Genomic DNA, 5,986 nt, shown 5'->3' with positions numbered 1-5,986 from the left:
CAGGGTATTTTGTCACTTGGCAGTTACCTTTGTCAGCCCATCCTTGCCAACTAGGAGCCAAAGTCAGCTTTACAGAGATGCTCTGTTGCTGAACTTGAAAATGCAGCTGGTGCCCATAAAGGTGGTGGTGTAGCCCCTCTGTGCCTGGCCACTGGTGCTTGCCCCTTGCCCGTGGCCCCGGCTTGCTGGCAGCTCATTAACGGTGGCTTGGCATTGACCACTGGTGGCAAAGCACAGAGCAATCTGCACCCCTCTTGAGTCTGAGGAAGACGATTGAGCAGTCCACGTGTCAGCAGCAGATGTCTCTCTGGGGAGCTAAACATGCTCTGAAACCCTATTAAACAGCACCAGACTGGGAAGTCACTTGATGGGACTGTCCCTCTCCGTCAGCATATGAGTATCCCTGTGTAGATTTATGCTCCTCACACCCTTCAGACCACCCTTGAGAAATACCCATGTAAAAATACAAATTACCCATGACCCTTGTCTTTGACTTTTTGACCTCTCCCTTTCCCCCACACATGCCCTGTCTGCTCAGAATTTGCCAGCTGACTAACAAGATCAGGTGAGATCTCTGCTCTGAAAGGACATTTGAAAATAATGTGATTTTATGGAACCCACAAACACACACAGAAAATTTACATTTCCTGTGTTGGGTTGGGTTTTTTTGGTCTGCTTGGAACAAATATTGTCCTGGGGGGTTTTAACCTTACAAAAATGCATTCGTTACTGATGCAGGTCAGAGGTGAGGTGACAAACACACTGTGAAATCCAGTGATAGAAAGCTTAATCATTTATTTTCTTGCCTGGGATCTTTTCACTTGTTCCAGCTGGTTCAAAAGCACTCGGAACGTATCAACAAGGATTACACGACTGAAAACAAACCTTTGCCAGCAGCAGAACCAGACTAACAGAAACAGGACAATAGCCTTTTTCATGCCACAAAAATGCTACTAAGCAGCACACAGTTTCATGTGTGCTTCCACTTTTTTCTCTCCTCCCAATTAAATTATGAAATACTATTTACTAGCAAACATTATAGTTCACTTTTTAAGGGAATTAATATGATTAAAGGGTTGGTTGAGAAGTGATGATTGAAGTTCCAACTATTAAAATGCATATCAGTGTGCAGGGAAAATAAAAAGGCACTGAAATTCTTTTCAAACCCAAGCACCAGGTGCGTTAATTACATTTCATTGCATGTTGGTTTATTACTGTGGTCACTTGTGCCTTATGATCTGCATTAACACCTGCGTTCTATGGATACCTTGGTATTTCACTAAACAAGATGAATATTGGCCAGATGGTGACTCCAGTAGGCAGCATTTCACGTAGATTTTTCCTGCTCTGCACAGTTGCCTGTAAAGGAATCCTGAATGTCATACTGCACCAAAGCAAACCCAAAAGGCACAGCACTAGAATTGAGATCAACTGCCTTGACAGTATGTTCAGAAAGGATCAGATGATGGCCAGAACCAGGCCTTGTAACGTGGATCTTGCCAATATATCTCCTGCATGTAGCACAATGACATCGTTTGTACCAACATTTCACACCGTGGGGTGACTGCCCAGTACAGAAGCACAATTCCATGGAAACCTGGGTCAGCTCAGGTCTGAAACATGTAGCACAGATGACTCGGTGTTTTTTTGGTGTTTTTTTTCTCCAGGTTGCATACATGACCTTTCTTCTATAGTACAGGTTAGTTAATGTACAACAGGCATCCAGCCCCGGGGAACTGCCACAACAGCAAGTCAGGACCTAAGCCCAGCCACGCCTGGCACCTTACCCTTTGACCAAAGCAGGGAGCACTTCAGGAGAAGTGGGACGGGGCACAGACGTCACTGCTCTGTTACTGGCACTCTCTGGCTCTTGTCTAACACATCAGAAGTTACTTGCTGACCTGCACAAGAAAAGAGCAAGAGATCTCAAATTTCATGCTGGCATGGTATTATGCTGTTAAAAACTTGGACAAACCTTCTAAACTGTGCAATTAATACTATCGCAAACTCCCATCAACTAGAAAACACGGCGTCATTCCAGGGCGTTCTCCAGTGCCACCTGTGAGCTTTGCTGTCCTTATTTGCTGTTGTTGCATGACAAGGAGGTTTTGCTCACGTGAGTGAGCTTTTTATTGGGAACACACCATGTTCACGGCTTCTTTTTGTAGTCCTTCACTTGCAAACGTGGGTGGAGCACTATGTGTCCGTAGCAATTAAAGTGTAAATGCAAATTGCCATATGATCAGAAGCACTGAGTTTTTATGGTCGCCATGATTTTGTAATGCTCTTGCCCCTCTCTGGGTGTGCTGGGAGGAGCTCAGGAGTGCACCCACTGCTTTTCAGCTCCCTCTTCTGCTTGCTCTTCCAAGACCAAGCTGTGCCACCTGCCAGTGCCAGGAGCCTTGTCTTCCTCTGAGGGGTCAGTGGACACATTTTCCCACTTTAGGGCAGGTGAAAATGGGATGCTCTGTGCACTCCTCACAGAACGTGGTCCCCTGGCTGTTCCTACTGTACCTCTGAAAGAGCCCGTTTGAACTCGCACAAGGGGGCTAAGCAGAAAACATGCAGCAGGATGGCTGGTGGACCGACAGCAAGCAGACTAGGACACAGAGCAGGCACATCGTTTTGGAAATCAGAGGCTTGTCCTAAGGGTGCAACATTGGCAATGACTGATAGTACGGTCCTTGATGAAGTAGGTACAGGCTCAAACCGCACCCCCCCCACCCCCCCCCCCAAACTAGAAACAGTCTCCAAGTCAACACTCTGGTGTGTACAAACTAAGGCAGAAAGCGAAGTATGAGGCTGGCCAGCCAGAGCTCAGCCCCATGCTCAGGATGGGTGCAGAGCACCCACAGACCCAGCTGGGTGCTGAGCCCAACTGGCCCCGTGCTGGCTGCAGGCAGCCAGCTCCTCATCCTGCTGGCATGTAGGGATGACCGCAGAGCTGGCAGCTGCCATCCCCTCTGGCAGCCAAGCTCCTCAGGTTGATGACCCCGTTGTTCCCCACAGAGGCACGCAGCAGTGGATCCAATCTAGGAAAACAAGAAGCAAAAAAAAATAGGAATTAACTCTCCCACCTTTCCCCCAGGCATGCTTCCCCCGAGCTGCCGTTTTATAGAAGACCAATATCTCACTCTTGGAGGAGTGTAGGCAAATCCTATTACAAGTTGAGATTAACCATCAGTCAGATAACTCGCCAGTGCAGAGATCAAATATAAAAGATGTATGTTCTGTGTCATCTGTTTAGCAACATTAAATTAGCTCACACGGGTGGATGGTGCTGGCCAAATGGCAGAACATGTGCTGCAAATGGAAATCAGAGTCAAAGCAGAATCCTGTGGGATACCCCCAGCAATTTTAAAGCAGCTATCTTATTACCTAAGCAATTTTCAGGGACAAGCAAAATTCCGACCCGGCTGACAACGGTCTCCAGTCCCACCTTGGTGAGACTACTTCATTATTATTTCAGTAGTGCCTGGAGAGCTCTATCTGGTGCTCCAGTTTCTCTGCGAAACCCCTCCCAACAATCCACAATAAAAGACATCTCCTGCGAGGATGGGCTTACGGTTTAATTTAAGACAAGGCACAGCAAGTGGAAATAGCAAACCACCAGAGAGACTAGAAGGGAAAGGGTTGATGGAAATAGTGGAAAGCACTTATCCCTTGAGTCCCTGTATGTGTACACATACATACTACATACAGATTAATGTGTGCACAGAGATTTCAGAAACCTCTTAACCTGAATATAGGACATGCAGAAATAATTGATAAAAGAAATGCATGCATTGGGGTGGGGGGGGCTGGAGGATAGGAGAGACCTGCCTTGCTCCCTGCTGAGGAAGCAATGTACACGAGTGGGTTTGACTCGGCTTTTTTTTCATACCATGAGCATTTTTGGGGTCCACAGGCAGTTGTCTTTCCAAGTCACATACCTGATTGAAAACTCTCTTGTTTCTCAGTACACATAGCATATACATTTGACCTCACGGCCTTGGTCTGGGAAAGTGGCCTTGATGGGGGCTTCAGGCAAGCAGCACACAAAAGCTGGGCATGGAGCCAATTGCAATGCCACTGAGAGGGATGTGCATCATCCTGCCAGCCACACAGGGGGTTCTCAGACCCTTGGCAAACGCTCCTCAGCAGGGACTGGTGAGGAATGTCCTTGGGAGGCGAGGGAAACCATTAAAGAGATATGTGAACTTCCCACTGGAACAAAGTGTGAGAGGGGGTTGTCTCACAGCCACGTGCTCTTTGCTGCCTGGGGCATGACTGCAGCCCGAGCTGGGAAGCAAACAGGGTGACAGCAAAATTCACCCCAAAGGGATCTGTTCAAAAGCTAATGTTACTTTTAAGTCTTGCTGAACAACTACTGCATTGCCTTATTTCTTGTAGATCCCCCCAGCCAGTTCCCAGCTCCAGCAAGCCCTACCCGTGCACGTGGGTGAGGAGGTTCAGCCTGACAAACCCATAGGAGAATCAGCACATCCTTGACCTCTCTTGGGGTCTATCAGGTTTTCCTTTTTCTTAAGAGAAACTAGGTATACTGACCCCATCTCTCGTCTTCCTACCACCTGGCATCACAGTTACAGTAGAAAACAGATTGTTGAGGCACACATAACTGGAGAAAGATAGACTAAAAGTGAAAAACAATTTGCAGAGGTACTGATGGCAGCAGGGTGCTTTGAACATTTCCAGGTTTGTGTTTGCTCAGGGCTTGGGGAGTCTCAGAGGAGGCACAGTAATTCCACTGAAGAACAAACTGCTACAAAGGTGACTGCTGTAATCAAAACCGAGTGTTTGTTTGGAAGCAACATCTTAATAAACAAAGAAATAGTTTTGAAGAGGTCACTTCCAAAAAGAATAAAAATTCCTTTGGGTCAACAGCAGCATGTGTATTACTCTCAGATGAGGAGATTCCTCCTTATCTCCCAGCCCCTAGCAGCACAACATGTAAGAGTTTCTTCTGCAACCCTGACAATGTGTAATAAAAATTCACTTTTAAAAAAGAGCATCTCTGGTGATGTCTACAGGCATTTGACTTTGCTCTTTCCTTCAAACACCACTCGTGATGCTGAGCACTCATTCTCTTGGCCTATTTGTTCCTGGCAAACAAAGAGCAAATTCCCCTGGGTACAGCAATCCATTTTTAACACTCTGTAATTATTTAGAAAAATGTTTTGATAGCAGCAATGAAAAACTGGGGCATTTCAGGTGTCCCTGAGAAAGTTCTCAGAGCACTACGTGACACAGGGACTTAGGGTCTTTATTTATGGCACTACCCCCCCCCCCCCGAAAAAAAAAAAAAAAAAAAAAAAAGAAAAAAAATAGAAGGAGAGAGAAAAAGTCCACCTTTTCAGCTGTGGCATTTGAATCTATTTGCAATTCATTGAACAGCCCCATCTGCCTGTCATCTCCAAGTGCACAAGGCACAAAACTCCTGAGGGTCCACTCCAAAATGGTGAGGGAAGGGAGGACACAAGGAGTCTGCTGCACAAGCGTTGCTGGCAGGGCAGGTCTGGAAAACTATCTCTTTCTGAGCTATTGTCTCCTTCCATCCTCCCCAAATCTATGGGACTTCATATGTTAATGTACCCTTTTGGGAAGCCTTCTGATGGAAGACATTGCGGCAGAAAATGTCAGAGTCCTTAGCAGGCGACTTGCAGCTCTATGAGTTATATGGCCCAAAGGCACATGAGCTTGATATAGACAAGGAGATATGTCTCCTGCCATCCTCTGGCCAGCTCAGGACGACAGGGATGAAATCTAGAAGCTAAATGTCAATTCAATTTTGCCACAAGGGCGTATTTCTCTTTGAAGCCAGCACGTGTAGAAAACCACCCGGATCAAGGCTGTGCACTCAGTGCAGCAGCCTGCACACACGCTGCCTGCCAGGTCCAAAATGTGTCACCCTCTCTTCTTTTTCATCCCCAAATATTGTTGTTCAGCACCTGGGAAGTCAGTTTGCAATCTGTAGGGGCGAGCCACT

At 46.7% G+C, this 5,986-nt stretch overlaps 1 long non-coding RNA gene across 1 annotated transcript; it reads right to left on the bottom strand.

The window, feature by feature from the left end:
* Nucleotides 1-770: 770 nt before the first annotated feature.
* LOC130152609 (uncharacterized) lies at nucleotides 771-2,754 on the bottom strand. The gene is made up of 2 exons (XR_008823016.1): nucleotides 1,999-2,754; nucleotides 771-1,901 (listed from the first exon to the last, which is right to left on the bottom strand). It is a non-coding gene; the product is annotated as an uncharacterized LOC130152609 (long non-coding RNA).
* Nucleotides 2,755-5,986: the final 3,232 nt, after the last annotated feature.

This window comes from Falco biarmicus, chromosome 1, assembly GCF_023638135.1.
Source record: "Falco biarmicus isolate bFalBia1 chromosome 1, bFalBia1.pri, whole genome shotgun sequence".
Taxonomy (NCBI): Eukaryota; Metazoa; Chordata; class Aves; order Falconiformes; family Falconidae; genus Falco; species Falco biarmicus.
Note: the sequence above shows the minus strand (reverse complement) of the source record. Positions and strands in the feature narration are given on the sequence as shown.